Genomic DNA, 17,869 nt, shown 5'->3' on the forward strand with positions numbered 1-17,869 from the left:
AATGTGTAATGACCCCAAAAATAATATGTGTGTAAGTGATCCTAAAAAAATAAAAATAAAAATAAATTAATTAATAAATTAATAATTATTAATTATATAATATAATATAATATAATAATATATTAATATAATATTATAATATTATAATATATATCCCGAAGCTTCCTGCGGAAGCTTCATGATTGAAAAATTTAGATTTTCATAAACCCCCAAGTGGCCGAATGGAGCTCTCTCTCTCTCTCTCTCTCTCTCTCTCTCTCTCTCTCTCTCTCTCTCTCTCTCTCTCTCTCTCTCTCTCTCTCTCTCTCTCTCTCTTCAATTTCTTTGCATTTCTCGGCCGGATTGAAAAACGAACACCACATCTAGGTCCTAACTCTACTCCTGAACACTTTAATCGGAGTGGATTCGTCGTTTGGATGTCGTAGGCCCCACTCCAGGGTTAAGGTAAGGGGAATAGATTATGTCAAGTTTATTTTTAAAATATTCTCAATTAAATTTGAGTACGTGAATTTAATTAGATTTGTGTTATTTAAAATATGCCCAATTTAAATGGAGTATGTGAAATTAATTATATCTATGTTTAGATTTTATTTTAAAAATATGTTTGAGTTAAATTAAACTATAAGGATTTCATTATATCATATTTTTAGGAATATTTTGGAATGATATATATGTTTTTTTGAGTATTCAGGCATATGGAAATGAAAATTTTGAATTTATTATATGTATGTTTTGAGAAAAACTGGGTATTTGAGTTTAAGTAAAACCCTAGAGATGATTATACCATTATTTCTCAGCAGGAATGTAACAACCTGCTTAAGTTACCAAATAATTAAGCACTTATAATATAGTCAACCCGAACCCGTGGGTAACGGGGACACACATCTATCATGCACAACGGAAACCTAAGCAGCAGTAAATATAAATTACATCCATCAAACCATAAAATACTTAATACCAAAGTTATCTACAATCCACCAAATACCGTATTTATATACAACTCCCAAAACATCAAAATACACCTAGGATCTCATAACAAAAATCCTCGGATCCTAGTTTAAAGCTTATCCTTTTAGTGAGGTAACGACTACTGCTTCAACGGCGACTTCGGTCCGCCGGTCTATCAGGATTTCCTGAAAATTTATTTAAACTGGGGGCTAGACACCTCTCAGTAAGGGAAAATAAACTAAATACAGCTGTGTGGCAACATGAATATTTAGTGCTATAGTAGATATACAGTACATTTCACATACTAGAAAATACTGAACCTCACATGATTGTGTAAACATATAATTTCATAATTCTAACAAATCATACTGTTCATGAATTGTCTGATATAACTAATATTACTAAAATTTACCCAGGATGTATAGCTAGCTAATGTCATGTATTAAACCCCATGACAGGTTGTGCGGCCCAAAGGCGGGACCCGACAATGGCTGGTCAACCACTGCCAAGTCAAAAATATTTGTAAGTACGATGGGCTCGCCGCACCCTGGTCCAAACTTTCAGGTGGATGTCTACAACTCTACACTGAAAGCCACATCGACTATCCATCTCCCACCCCCTCTACAAGCAGGGGCGGTTAGCACAAGTCTGAATTGTAAGAATCTGATTTGTATAGCTACGATATCATGCTCCTGAAACTGAACTGAACTACCATCCGAGTTCTGATAACATATAATACATGATAATATAGGGTTTAACATAAATGGATTGATGGCATTTTTTGTAATATCATAAATACATAAGGCCTTGTGCCGTTTACTTTCATATCTGTGGTTTTGCGCCGAAATCATACATATATATGACCTTGCGCTGAAATCATACATCATACACGACCTTGTGCAGACTATCAATCACAGACTTGTGCCGAACATTTCATACATATCAATTTGAATAAATAATTTATTTATCATGTATTTTAAAATCATAATGTACTGCATTATTTCATCATCTCTGAAAATCACTGAAATATACTCTACTTACAAAATTACCTTGACATCATATAATTTGCATAAAAATAATATTCACGCCAGACAATGCCAAATAAAACCATACATTCTATACTGAAATCATATTTTCTAGCATTTTATACTAAAACATACATTCTAGTGTAATAGTAGTATTTTCTCAAATATACATTTCCTCAGTGATACTCACATACAATACATGCTTTCTGAACATAAATCTACTAATAATATCATAATAATTTTCATGAAAAAATTACTGCTTTAGTTTATTCCCTTACTTGATAACCAAAAGCCCCTATAATATACTAGTCATGCACTCGCAGGGTTCCCCATTCAACACCCTAAAAACGACATCTCCCAAAATCAAACTTCATTATTTTTTCATGAATAACATTTCCTATAACTATGAAAAGACCAAATTATGAATAAAAAGTCTTACCTTGAATTTTAAATGAATTTCAAGGTAGTCCCACCGATGATCCACTCCAACAGATTTGTAGAGAACTTCCCCAGAAGTGTCGTGGTGGCTTCAGATCGTCGAACCGGCGAGAATCCAGCCCGAGATCTTAGATAGAAGGTAGGAGGGACGAATGGAGGAGAGAGAAGGAGGTTGGTGCGTCAAAATTCAACCAAAAATGAAGTTTGAGTTATTTATACACTGGCCTTTGTCGACGAGCCACGTCACTTCGTCGACGAAGTCAAGAAGGCAATTCGTCGACGAACTCTCACCCATCATTGATGAAATTCAGAATCGCCAAAACACCCTCTCGGTATCTTCTCGTCGACGAGACACATGCACGTTGACGAGCCCCTCATGTGTTCTCGTCAACGGATCCCCTGTGTTCGTCGATGAGGCCCTGCTTAATTACCTTCTTTAATTCATTTTCCCTCCTTCATCCATTATTTTAATACCATAATTCGCTAGGTCACTACAAGAAAAATATAATTATCTTCGGCATATTATTAGATGATTATACTATTATTTTTCAGCAGAAGAATATAGTCATCCCAGGCAAATTATTATGTTATAAATTATCACTCAAATTGTGTGGCATGGGTAATGAATATGTTACAACATAAATAAACCTGTTAGAATATTTTATGAAAATATGCAGTAAAATATAGTTTTACACAGAATTATGACATGATAGATTTTTATAGAGTTATAAAATAACAGTTCAGACGACTTTATACCGAATTCAATTCAGTCGGCTTTTGTCGAGATATGAAATGACAGTTTTATATAGAGATATGATATAACAGATTTTATACAGAATTGTAAGCATGTCAGATTTTATACAGACTTTTGAAAATGAGATCATGTTATAGTTTTATTTTATAAATTGCATTATATGGTATTAGAACCCTGATGAACCAATTATATTTAAAACACGATACCGTAGCTAGCAAGTTATAGTCAGCGCCCCCACATTTCTCAGATAGAGTGTTGGTGATTGGATAGTCGATTGAGCTTAGAGAAGAGTGGAGTACCCCCCCCCCCCAGCAGTCCGCACCAGGCTGGGTAGGCCAATGTTACTTACATATTTGGCTTAGCGTGGTAGGCCAGCCATTGCCAAGTCCTACCCATGAGCAGCACAACCCGATCATGTGGGGTTATTACATTATACTATATGATTGTCCATCCAAGGGAAATTATTTATGTATATAGATATCAAATGATTTACGTAGACAGAGAAACTTTTTACAATAAAGTATGTTTATGTTGAAAAGTATGTATTTTCAATATATATATATATACATATAGGCGTGAGTACAAATTTACATGATATTAACAGTTAAATTTAATTATTTGAAGTGTAACATCCCTAAAAATAATTATTATAGGAGGATGTAGTGGTTTCAAAAAAAATTTAATTAATTTAATTAATTAAATTATTATTATTTAAATAATATATATATATATATATATACATATAATAAACAAATCTGGATTGAAATTCAATCCTGCTGAACAAAGCCCCCCCTTCTCTACCTATCTCACTCTCTCTCACCAGTCTCTCTCTTTCTCACTCTCCTCCGTTCCTCTGTCCCTCTCTCCTCAATTTCTTCTCCAATACTTGACCAATCGAAAAATAAAAAATACCACTAGGATCCTATCTCCGCCACCGACATTTTCATCGGAGTGGATTTGTCGTAGGAGCGATGTAGGCACCACTCCTAGGGTAAGGTAACCTTTCTCTCTCTCTCTCTCTCTCTCTCTCTCTCTCTCTCTCTCTCTCTCCTCAATTTTTCCTTAAATCTCCAGCCAAATCGATGATTAGACACCACCACGGGGTCCTAGCTCTAATCCTCGTCATGTTGACCGGAGCAGATTTTTAATTTGGGTTTCCTAGGATAGCAGAGGTGGTCAAAGATAGGGGATAGGAGACCAGGTAGTACAAGGTAGACCGATGCCCCCACCCTGTTCCAGATGCTACAAGAGACACCTAAGAGAGTGTCGGGTCAGGGAGGTGATATGTTACCGATGTTATCGACCTAGCCACATGGCGAGAGATTGCCCAGCACCGCCAGCGATTACGTCTACTCTTAGACAGTATAGAGGAGGTCACCAAGCACCCTGAGGTGGTTAGTAGAGGAATACCGCCCAGCACGGGTCTATGCTTTGACACTAGGAGACGCTGAGGAGGTAGGAGATGTCGTGATAGGTACTGTTTCAATACTGTCATATAAAACTACTGCCTTGTTTGATTTAGGGGCAACTCCTTCTTTTATCACCCGAGAATTTGTTAATTTTTGTGGAATAGAAACTCAGCCATTAGATATTAGTTTGTTAGTGTTTACGCTGACTGGGACTGTAGTGTTGTGTAGAAAGGTACTTAGGAACTATCCAGTTTTTATTCAGGGGAGGTCTTTACCAAATAATTTGGTGATTTTAGAGATGTGTGGGTTCGAGGTCATCTTGAGGATGGACTAGCTAGTTGCTAACTATGCCAATATAGAATGTTATTAGAGAAAGGTTGTATTCAGACCTCCATGAAGACAGGAGTACAGATTTGTGGGGTCATGTGTGCGCACCCCACCATAGTTGTTATCAACCAACTAGGCGAGGAGATTGCTTATGGGGGGGTGCCAGGGGTATCTGGCCTATATAAAAGAAGTGCTGGAAGGGAAGTTAAAGTTAGAGGATATCCCGATAGTGAGGGACTTTCCTGATATATTTTCCAAGGATTTGTTGGGACTACCTCCTGATTGTGAGTTAGAATTTGTTGTTGATCTAGTTTCAGGGACAGCGCCAAATTCTAAAGCGCCATATAGAATGGCACCGGCAAAACTAAAAGAGTCAAAGGAACAGTCATAAGAATTATTAGATAAGGAGTCTATTAGGCCCAGCATGTCACCCTGGGAAGCACCGGTATTGGTTGTGAAAAAGAAAGATGGGTCGATGAGAATGTGCATCGACTACATACTTCCATATTTCCATAAGTCAGCCAAAATAGTGGGGACAATTTAACCCTAAAATTAAGATGCCCAAAAAAATGTAATATACTAAGTAGGCAACAATTGGACTCCTATGTTTTATGGAAATTCTTTATTCCTTGGGAAGTGATGTTATTATCATAACCTAAAAACAAACATGAGAATAAGATGTCATGGGCATCACATTGTCAAGTATCTTGAAGGATCCTGTGAACCAAATAACACATATCAGGATCATCTTTAGCAACTTACCTGGGAGAAAAATCATAATGATACTCGGACCTTTAGCAATCTACTATCCAGAAGGAAAACCATACATGCTAGGACCTAGAGCTTTATCTTTTCGTTCTATCCTATGCAAATCCTACTCATCAATGGGACACCATGAAATGCCCCGAACCCTTAAACCCGGGTCCGGCGCGTTATACCTGATTATATCCTCATAAATCATATTCCAAAACATACGCAGCGGAAAAACATGATCATAATCTCCATATAACATAATACCAGAGTTTACTAATTCTAATTACCAACCATAATAAATTAATCATCCACCAGTATTCAAATATATGCATGTCTCCAAACCATTATTCACTAATACTAGTATGTTTCACAACTATCCTTTCATAACTGAGTTAAAACATAAATTATAAAACATAAAATATACATATTAAAATTAACATAAAAATATACCATTTTTCTTATATCTTCCAAAAATGTTATAAAATCTCGAGCTCTCAAGCTCGATCCTGAGAAATCCTGAAAAAAATGAATTCATATTCAGGTGAGACACATCTCAGTAAGGGAAGAAACCATATATTAAAGTAGTGTGTGGCCAACATGAGTTTATAATCAACATAATATTTAACATTTGAAAATCCTTAACATAATTTTCCGAAATCATTTCCTGATCCTAATCAAACACATGCAAATGTTTAACCCACAAGATTTCCCGAGGATAGGGGTGATTACCTGCCCATACAAGTAGCACCCCTCTACTCTGATACTTAGACAACCCAAAGGTCACAATTTAAGCATACTAGGGCACTCACCTTACTCAGTAAGCTCTCAAGTGTTAAATTGATCTCGTACTCACACAGTTTATACAAAAGTTTATCAGCAAAGGCCCTAAGGATAGGGAAATCTACCCGCCGATACAAGTAGGTTCCCTCTGCCCTAGTACGTTATGCGGCTACTGCCACATCTGTAGCTACTAGTGCACTCGCCTTACTCAGCAAGCCCTCAAGCGAAAGGTACGCCTCGCCCAATCGTAACATGTTCTACGTACATACATACTTCTAATATCATAATACATCATTCTTTTTATCATCATTCAATCATACACATCTGTTTATATTCATGGCTTAACATTACATTGCATTTCACTTTAAGTGACTCTTTCCCATTTTACATTGTTCACATTGCACATTTCATTTCCATTCCATTCATTTCCCTTTTCATTTCATTTCATTTCATACCCAGCATCTTTCAGTTGTTTTACCCAGCATCTTTCAGCTGTTTTACCCAGCATCTTTCAGCTGTTTTACATTTACCCAGCCTGTTTCAGCTGTGACACATTTATCCAGCCACTTTCAGCTGTTTTACCCAGCATCTTTCAGCTGTTTTACATTTACCCAGCCACTTTTAGCTGTTTTACCTAGCATCTTTCAGCTGTTTACCCAGCATTTTTCAGCTGTTTACATGGTTGCATTAACACACACAGGCAACATTGTCCATATCATCTTTTATTTTCATGGTTTTACTTACTTAACCTACATCTCATACATTTAACATATATTTGCACAGAATCTCATACCACACAATTTAACAGTAAAATTCATACACTGTCTGTAAAATAAGCCAACCAATATTTAATGTTTATATGCTAAAAATATCTTTCATTTCTTACTTAATTATCCTGAAAATATTTCCCACTTTCATCAGTTCTTTTTCGCATATACATATCTAATAAACAACCCTAAACTTGGAAAAAAATATAATTTAAACAGTTGGCATTTTACCCATACTGAAACATATACACGTACATATAACATAATTTATTTTTCCATTAAATTCATAAAAATTCTGATTTAATATATATTTTTCCCCTTACCTGGTTTCTTGAACTACGCCAACAGGGACTCCGAAAAATACCTGCGGTGCTCATCCGGACCCTGAAATTAAATTCCTAATTCCAATAAATTATTCTTGAATAAAATATTATTTAAATATTTCTTAGGGTCATAATTCCTAAATAAATAAATATACCCTTAAATTTAGCCAAATTACCAAATTTCCCCAAATCCCACTCTCGCTTTGGAGTAGGGCCTAGAAAACCCCAATTGAAAAATTACATACGTCACAATGACGATGACGACGACTAGGACCCCGTGGTGGTGTCCGTTCGTCGATTTAACCACATATTAACGGCAAAATTGAGAAAATGAGGAAAAACTACCTTTCCCCAGGAGCAGTGCCTAAGCCGTTCCCATGAAAAATCTGTTCTAGTAGAAATGTCGGCAGCGGAACCAGCATTCCAACGGCACCTTCCATTTTTCGATCCTCTTCCAATTCGCCGAGTAATTGAGAGAAGAAGAGAGACGGAGACGGAGCGGCTGTGCGTGCTGCCGGCAGGATATTGCAGAGGGGGGGGGGGTTTTCTGCTGACTCTTCTTCTTCTTCTTTCTTCTTCTTTCTTCTTCTTCTTTCTTCTTTCTTCTTCTTTTACTCATTCTTTCAGTAACTTTATATATATATATATATATATATATATATATATATATATATATATATATATTAATATATTAAACTTATACTTATCATATATATATATATATATAAACTTACTGACATATATATATATCTATATATATATATATATATCTTATTTTAATTATTTTTTTTTATAAATCCAATACAATAATATTTAATTTAACAACTAGTTATTTAATTATTTATTTATCTTAATTTAATTTAATTTCTATATTTTTATTTTTTTTCTTTTTCCCACACCATTCCTTTTATTTATTTATCTGTTATTTTATTTATTTATTATTATTATTATTAATTATTTTAATTTTTTGGGTCTTTACACACCAACTTAACCGCTTAGGCATCGGCTCGATTGGGATTTGATTTGTATATAATGTGAAATTTTCTATTGTTGTTTGCAATTGATTGTGGCCTTTTAAGTCATCTTCAAAATCTAATCCTTTTACCATTAGCAACTCCCTAGTACAAATAAATATCACCCTTTCCTTCCTGGTCCATTTCACACAAGATTTATGCCGCTAGACAATGTACAATCACTAATCATAGCTGACTAAACAACTACATTTGTATTGTATTTTATACCGAAAAACCTAGATATGTGTTTATTGCATGTTTGTCCGGTCACTGGAGCAAGATCATGGTTGACTTGAAGTCAATATATCAAGACTTAGATTTTCCATAATTGCAATCCATGTTTTTCATTGAGGATATTTTCCAACTATGTTTTGATATTCAACATTTGCCAACATAGGTTAGAGGTTGAGTCTTAAAAACTGTTTAAAGCAAAAAAAATAAATAAATAAAATCTAGAAACCAATTTGGTAGGAAAATGATACTTTACCTTGATTTAAAAGTGTAAGCATGTACATTAGTTTGGCATTAAAAATGAATTGGGCAATTAGAATTCTACGGAATGTTTAGAAGCTCATATAATTTTTACTCAAACGAATTACATGTTATGATAAGAGTTTGAAGTGTCTTTTATACATTTGATCTGACAGGCTAATGATTACACACCCTGATCTGAGATGTCCCAGTAGGTATGGTCCTTGATGAGTATGAGTCATTATTGCAAGTTCTCTGTTTAAAGATGAGGCTAACCATTGGTGGTTATCTATTGATCATACACCTAATTGATTTTTTTAAAAGAAAATAGTACTCAGAGGTCCAAATGGAGTGAGGGTTTTCTTTCTAACTAACAAGCTCTCATATTTGATATATTGAGTGCTTGTGAAAGGATAGAATTTAGGCACATGTCCGGGGTTGTAACAATAATGAAATAAATATACGAGTTAACGAATTCCAAACTTCTTTACTCATAGGTGATGAATTTTTAGATATTCTTTCCAGATGATTTATCAGGGTTACCTTCAATAGGAGATGGAATTTAATATTGGTTTGGTGCTAGGAACAGAGCCTATGTCGACTACTTCATATAGAATGACATTAACTAAACTAAGGCAACCTAGGGTGCAACTAAAAGATTTCCTCGATAAGGAATTTGTTCGACCTAGTATATCATTATAGGTTGCACCTGTGTTATTCACTAAGAAACATAATGGGACCTTGAGGCTATGCATTAATCATTGGAAGTTGAATCATGTTATATTAAGAATTGGTATCGACTTCTAGGGATTGATTATTTGATTAATTGGTAAAATCCCAAAATTTTTGAAGGTTGATTTGCAATTAAATTATCACTAATTAAGATTTTAAAATTACACATCCCAAAGACAGAATTGAGTACACAGTAAGATTGCTATAAGTTTCTGGTATTTCCAATTGGGGTTACCAATGCACCTTACATTTTTCATAGATAAAATGAATCAAGTTATTCAACCATACTTGGATCAAATCATTATAATTTTATGGATGATTTTTGGGGTATTCAAAGACTCAAAAAGAGCTTGAACAACATTTGTAATTAATTTTACAAACATTATGAGAGCATCAGTCATATTCTAAACGAGAAATGTGGGTTCTGGACAATTAATAGAAATTTTGGGTCATGTCATAATCAAAGGGTAGTTATCTATTGATTCTTCTAAGTTTGGAGATGAAAATTGAAGTTGTTTTGTGTCGGTGCTGAAGTAAGGTGTATTAAGACAGGATGTATGATCCATCAATTTATATTAGTTGTTAGTTCTAATAGATTGATTTAAAATATTAACTCAAAACTTATTAGGTTAACGATGGATTTTAATTGGGGTTGTATTCAACAAATTTCGAGGACAAAATTTCTATAAGGGGGGGGGAGAATGTAATGCCCCTAAAAATAATTATTACAGGAGTATGTAGTAGTATCAAAAAAAAAAACTAATTAATTAATTAATTAATTAATATTATTTAAATAACATATATATATATATATATATATATATAAAATAAACAAATCCAGGATTGAAATTCAATCTTGCAGAACAAAGGCCCCCCTTGTGCGCCTATCTCACTCTCTCTCGTCAATCTCTCTCTCACTCTCCTCTGTTCCTCCTTCCCTCTCTTCTCAATTTCTTCTCCAATATTCGGTCGATCGAAAAATAGAAAATACCACTAGGATCCTATCTCTGCCACCGACATTTTCACCGGAGTGGATTTGTCATAAGAACGACGTAGGCACCACTCCTAGGGTAAGGTAACCTCTCTCTCTCTCAGTCTCTCTCTCTCTCCTCAACTTTTCCTTAAATCTCTAGTCAAATCGAAGATCGGACACCACCACGGGGTCCTAGCTCCGATCCTCATGATGTTAGCCAGAGCAAATTTTTAATTTAGGTTTCCTAGGCACCACTCCAAGGCTAGGGTAGGATATTGGAAATATATCCGTTAATTATTGTTAAATTTTAATTGGCTATTGGGAGTGTATGGGCCTAGAAAATATTAAAATAATTATTATTCAGGGAGTTGAGTTGATTAATCTGGGAAAAATGTGAATTTCAGGGTTTTGAGCGTCGAACGTTGTGGATGTAGAATTTGGGTATTTTAGCGAGATATCAGTAAGTCAGGTAAGGGGAATAAATTATTATAGTTATTTTTGAAATTACTGGTTGAGGAAATATGTAAAAATGAAACTATGATATTTTTCTTGAAATTATTATGTTACGAATATAAGATAAAATTGTGTGGCATATGATTTATACTAAGTTGTGATGTTTTGGGATTTGAAATTTGGGAAATGATGAAAAGTAATAAATATTGATGAGTATTTTCTCATAAATGATGAAATGTGAAACACAAATATGTTTACATGATGGAATAAGGTATATATATGGAAATGTTTTCTATGATAAATGAGAAAATATGAAATGATGGTATGTGTTATTGAAAAATGATGAGAATATTGAAATGTGATATATAATATTATGAGATGAGATATGAATACTGAAAATGTGAATATTGGAATGAGAATATTGAAAGGCGAATTCTGAAATGTGAATATTGAATTGTGAATATTGAAATGTGAATATGGAAATGTGAATATTGCAATGTGACTGCAATGTGAATACTACAATGTGAATATTGAAATGTGAACACTGAAACATGAATATTGCAATGTGAATGCTGCAATCTGAATACTGAAATGTGAATACGAAATGTGAAATATTGAAATTTGAAAATGAGAATCCTGATGGACGGATGTATTGTTGAAAGCACGGCACCATTTCTAGTGAGGTGTTAGTGCAACCACGTGGTCTCATGGTGAGTGTGGTGTTGACAGTCGATTGAGTCTGTAAGAAGGGTAGTTTTGCCCCCTGGGTCTGGACCAGGGTTATGGCAGGCCAATCGTACTACAAACGCATAGATGGATTTCCTATTTTGTTCTAACCAGGTAGGCTAACCGCGGTTTAGATCCCGCCTTCGAACCACACAACCTTAACCATGGGAGGAAGCATGGTGTGGAGAATATCCTCAGCACAGCCATGAGTTACAAACCGTACATGGATTGGTTACCGAGGACACTCATGAGCTAGATGTGAAATGGAAAGGAGAAATGAAAGTGTGTGAGTTTAATAACATAAATAATTAGGGCAAAGCAAAACTCTCTGCCTAAAGGCTTACCGGGTAAGGCGAGTGCGCTGATAAGTATCACTTATGGCCGCACCCGAACTATTCGGGAAAGGTTACAAATGATATCAAAGTAGAGGGGAGCTACATGTATGGGCAAGTAATCTCCCCTATCCCGAGAACTTTCGCTGATAAATATGGGTTGCATGTGCATGAAATTGAGAAATGGAATAAAGCTATAAAAAGATTGTGTTTTATATCTATATGATTATGAATACGAATTTGTATATTTTCTCATATGGTATTATCACTGAAATGAGTATATTATGATATAACAAAACTCATACTGCCACACACTATAAATAATTTATTTCATCTTACTGAGATGTGTCTCACCCAAATATCTAATATTTCAAGAAACCGTGACAGATCGGGTGATAGAGCTCCGTGATAAAGGGGAGCTGGTACCCTGGTAAACAGGGTGAGTGTTTTGTTTAGGGATAAATGATTCCTAGTGCATATTGTGGGTTGGGTAATTGTATTCTAAATGAATTTTAAATAATGACGCTGTTAGGGTTGTTCGTATGACTATTTACCCTGTACCCCACTTCGGGTAGGGTTATGTTTAAATGGTATCAATGTTGTTGACGTGGCCAATGTTTGATTAATATTTATTATTTATTGGAAAAAAAATGATATGAAAAATTGGGGTGTCACATAAAGTATATATTCATGCTACATTAGAACTCATGTTGCCACACACTGATGATAATCTATTCATCTTACTGAGAGGTGTCTCACCCCATGATTATCCAATATTTTTCAAAAGCTATGTGGAGTATAACATTGATTAGAGTAGCGCAGTGGAAGCATGAGTGGGATAGAAGGTTTTATTTAGAATAGATATTTAATTAAATTAGGTTTTTTTTAATGTATTTAGACTATTCTTTTAGGGATATGTAAATTATGATGTTGAAAATGATATTATCGTTGTATTGGGATAATTAGTACTCTGGTAATTTGAGTTTGAGGTCTTCCGCTGTCTGTATCAGTGAATATTATAATATGAAATATTCAGGTTATTACAAGTGGTATCAAAGAAATTGAACGAAATTTTTTGGGTCGTCACAATCATAGCCTAGGGAGTAGGTTCTGTAGACTCTAGGGATGATTATTACCAAAGTATAGGTATGAAGTAGGATGGGGATAGGAATGGATAGGTTAGGTGTGGCAAGAGCGATCGGATATAGGATGCATAGCGGAGTAAAGTACAACAAGCAAATTGGAATTTTGGAGTTTTGTTTGGCAATCGAAAGCAAAAATTCATTGAGGGTTTACGATGATTTTTCTGGAACAGTCGATGGTTCCAGAAAAGTCACGACAAACTATTGACGTTTTTTTCTCCCGGAATGCTGCACTATGACCTTTTTCTTGTGTAAATAGTCACTACAATGAATGAGCCACCAATTGCAATACTGGAATATATAAAATAAAATTTTGTGCATTTTTTGAATGTGCGCATCTTTGCACATTAGAGTATACTCCTAGTTCCCTATGGTTTCCTTATAATTTAGTGTGCATGGATCTGAGAGTATGTTGACCTTATAGGTCATACCCTGTTTTGATTATGACAAATACTCAGGCATTTAATGGCTATCTAGTTCATATGCAGGTTTAAATTGGAAAATCATAATGATGGCACAAAGAAGAGATTGAAGTTGAAGACCCAATATATGTGTTGTAATGTATTTTATTTATGCAAAAAGTCTATAATAGTAAATATAGCTTTGATTGTAATAATTGCATGCACCACTTGCATGATACGATAGGTAAGCTCAAAATGAAAATGACCTTAGAAAGACCTTAGGGATTACCCAGTCAACCGAGGCCCAATTTTTTTGGTGTCTTCAAAAAGGACCTAGAAATGAACCTAGGACACTCACACGCTCACTTGTATGTGTTAGGAACTTGAATAGGGTGATTGTTGGATGAAATAGGACCGAAATGCACAAAATGTGAACCTTCGATCGACCAGCTCTTCACGCTCATTTTGGCCCTGGTTGACGAAAACTGATCCGGGTCAATTAGTTGACCACAGCCTGGTTGATCAACCTGTGTAGTTCATTCTGGCTCCGATCAACTGAACCTGGTCCGAGTAAACAAGTTGACCATAGCCCAGTCAACCGAACTCTTGTAGTTCAAATGGCCCCAATCAACTGAACCTCCTTGAAGTCAACATTTTGACTTCCTGGTCAACAGAGAGAATTTTGTATTGCACCAACCTAGTCGACCAAGTTCCCACGTGTGGGAATCCAACGGTCAGATTGACCGACTAGTGTATTTCATTCTTTCCCTGGTCGACCGAACCTCACAAAATAGGAAAAATCACCTCGGACATACTTGTCCGGTCGACCGAACCTGAAGTTCATTTTTGGCCCAGTCGACCGAGCCTCAAGAACTTCAGTCGACCGAACTTGTCCTAGTTAACCGGTGCTCTCAGGTTGAACTTATTTTTTTACCGTGGTTAACTCGATTAAACGGGGTTAAAGTAATTAAAAATCATTAAAACTTTTCTAATTGTTTCAACCATGTCCCTAATGGTTATATTTCAGGGGACGTCTATAAATACCCCATCATTTGGGATAATTAGCATGGCATTAAAAATCTTGATTAAGGGAAATTCTTTGAAATTCCCAAAATCCATACTACTCATTTTTAAGCTCCAAACACTCAATATTACCTTCTCATATTGTTGAAAATCATTTGTAAGTTGATTTGAGTGTTGCTAAGGGTTGCTTTCCCAAGTGTTGTGATTGCGTGTGACGATTTTTCTTGAGAACCAAACCCAAGTATTCTTTGGGGACTTTGTAAATAAGTCTCTCCTAAGAAGACTTCTATTAAACTTCTGAGTATTGCATATTCATTGCAATATATTGTGAAGTTTGTATTTGTTTTTGGATTGCAAAATATTTTCTAAACATTTCCAAATATCTTGTGAGATTTATCTTGACATACCTTTGAAAAGAAATTTGTTTATGTGATAAAAATCTTTGTTGCAATATTCATTGATTCATATGTCATTTGATGAATACAAAGATTAAAACTTATTTTATAAACCAAGCATATACATTACTTGAGCTTTACACGATTGAGATAACCTGTGGGTTGATATATTTGAGATTTGATTGATATCTTTGTTTGAGCACGTTGATTGAACATCTTGTGATACAAGGATCGTATTGGTTTGCTCTCTCACGCACTGATTACATTGATAGCAAATATTTATTTGAGAGCATATATTAAATCACATTGAGCTTACATATTATATCATTTAGTGGTTTATGTGATTGCACGTATTGGGTACATATTTTCTTTACTTGAGAAGCACGATAACTGTACCAGTTACTTTGTGAAAAATACTGTTGTATTTCCAGGCGTGGCCTGAGGGGGTTTGATCTAGCCCAGAAGGATTAGGTTGGGGTCAGCCCTGTGAATTTGACCTAGGGCCTTCTCCGCCCCGCAAGGAGAGTTTGTAAAGGTTGAGGTCAGCCCTGTGCTAATTGACTTGGTTTTAATCGATGCCGCTCCACCTGTTAAGTGAGCCTTTAGTGGAATCCTTGGGCTTGCGAGCTAGAGGCGGGGACGTAGGCACAATTGGCCGAACCCCAATAATATATCGTGTGCCTTGTTTACATTTCTGCACTTTATATTTACCGCATATGTATGCTATGGTGTGAATGATGCGCTTGATTTAAATTTTCGTACATTATATTATTGGCGCATTTGGAATTGCATAGAAAGACCCTAGGTTGAATTATATGGGTATTTCATTTAACCTAGGAGATAAATTTTAAAATTCCAATTCACCCCCCCCCCTTCTCGGGAATACACCAATTCCAACAGAGTAACTGAAAGAATGTTAGTGGTTACTCTCGGATTTAGGTGCTTAGAAATCCCAAGTGTTCTTTAATGGTGAAGTTTTTGGGGATACTGGTTATCTTAAGGTTTTATGAAAAGTTATAGTTCATTGGTGTATGTTATTCTGTCTCGTAATTTTTGTGCTTAAAGAAAATATTCAATCTTTCCATAAGTTAGCCATGGGTCCTTAGATCACTTTCTAAGGAGAGTAGAGGGTCAAATTCAATTCCAGGCTACCATAAAAATGTCACGGGAGTAAATGTAAATTTTTTCCAAGTAAAAGAGGAATAGAAGATATTCTTTTATAGCCCATGAGTCAAGCATCCAATGAATATAGAATTTCAAAAAGTGAGGATTTTTTTAAAATTGGTTAAAGAAAACAAGGCAACAATAATAGGATGAATTTAAATTAAATAGGGTCACACAAAAAATGATATGAAAATAATTAATTCAAGTGAGTGTGAGAAGATCCTATAATAAGAAATCATATTACTAGCCCATAGAAATGCGTGCAACACCCAAGGAAATATCAACATGTAAAATAGACTACAATGCATAAGGTGTCTTAAGACTCATCCCATGATCAGTTGGGCCAGTCATCTTAGATTTGGAAATTACAATTCTTGTATCTATTTAATAAGATAATTTAGTATTTTAAGTTGATAAGCTAAGAAAAAATTTGGTTGGAAACCATCAAAGTTCTTTAATGTATGGAAGCGAGACTTCCACAAAATAGTGTCAGATTGAAAGAGAACCCTTCAATTTGCAAGTGGAAAAGTTTGAATAGGGTGCTTTGGTTGTTTGGAGGAGAAAACCCATATTTTCAGTTAAAGTAGTTAGATTTCGTTATTTGGTGGTTAGATGGATTTGGGAACGTTTGTCTTCACTTTTGAAAATTGAAGAAAAGTACTCATTACAAAAAGTTAGCAAGATAAAGACTTGGGTGGGGACTAAAAGTAATTGGAATGGTAAGCCTGTAGAGTTGGGTTTATAAATGAATAGAAAAGATTCTTGCAAGAGTAGCTGGCGATTGTGGGTTTTGAGAAGCGGTGTGTAGTTGTGGCTTAATTTGCAAATGGTCATCCTGAGGTTGGAAAGAGGTCATATCCGATTGTTCAAGATTTGGTGAACAATGGGGGGGAGGCAATGTGGAAAATTCAGTGGTTCTGAATGGGTATTGTTTTATATTGAAGCATTGCTAGTTAGAAGGTAAGCCTTCCTTTTGGGTTCATTCAAAAAGAAGAGGTCAATTAGTGAGAAAAGGTGGTTGAGGAAGTTGCTACTGAAATTGTTGCACCACTACATTTAGGGTTCAACCCACAACATGTTGAGTTAGTTAAAGAAAAAAAATAGTTGTGATCTTTATTATCCATCTTTTGCATTTTAAAGTTTGAGGTTGAATCCTTTATGATAGTGATTATTAACTTCCTAATGTTAAAGATATATTCGGTTATTTATTTATGGTGATTCCATTGGGGGCAAATCTTCATAATTTTAGGATACAATTGCTTAGGAAGCAAGATTTTAGGTTTTTAGGAAATTGATATTTTTGTTTAATTAGCTTGCTTAATTTAGTTTCCTTATCTTCTAAGTATAAGTCTATAAAGGTCCGCATACATTAGTTTTGAGGGATTGTAATAAAGAATGAAAGTTGTTGGATATTGATCCTATATCACTGTATGCAGGAATGTTTCTTTGCCTTACAGTTATGTTTAGTGAGGTGATGCAAGATAACGAAGGCTTCAGATACCTTAGTTTTGGTAAGTTTT

The sequence above is a fragment of the Malania oleifera genome, chromosome 2, assembly GCF_029873635.1.
Source record: "Malania oleifera isolate guangnan ecotype guangnan chromosome 2, ASM2987363v1, whole genome shotgun sequence".
NCBI lineage: Eukaryota > Viridiplantae > Streptophyta > Magnoliopsida > Santalales > Ximeniaceae > Malania > Malania oleifera.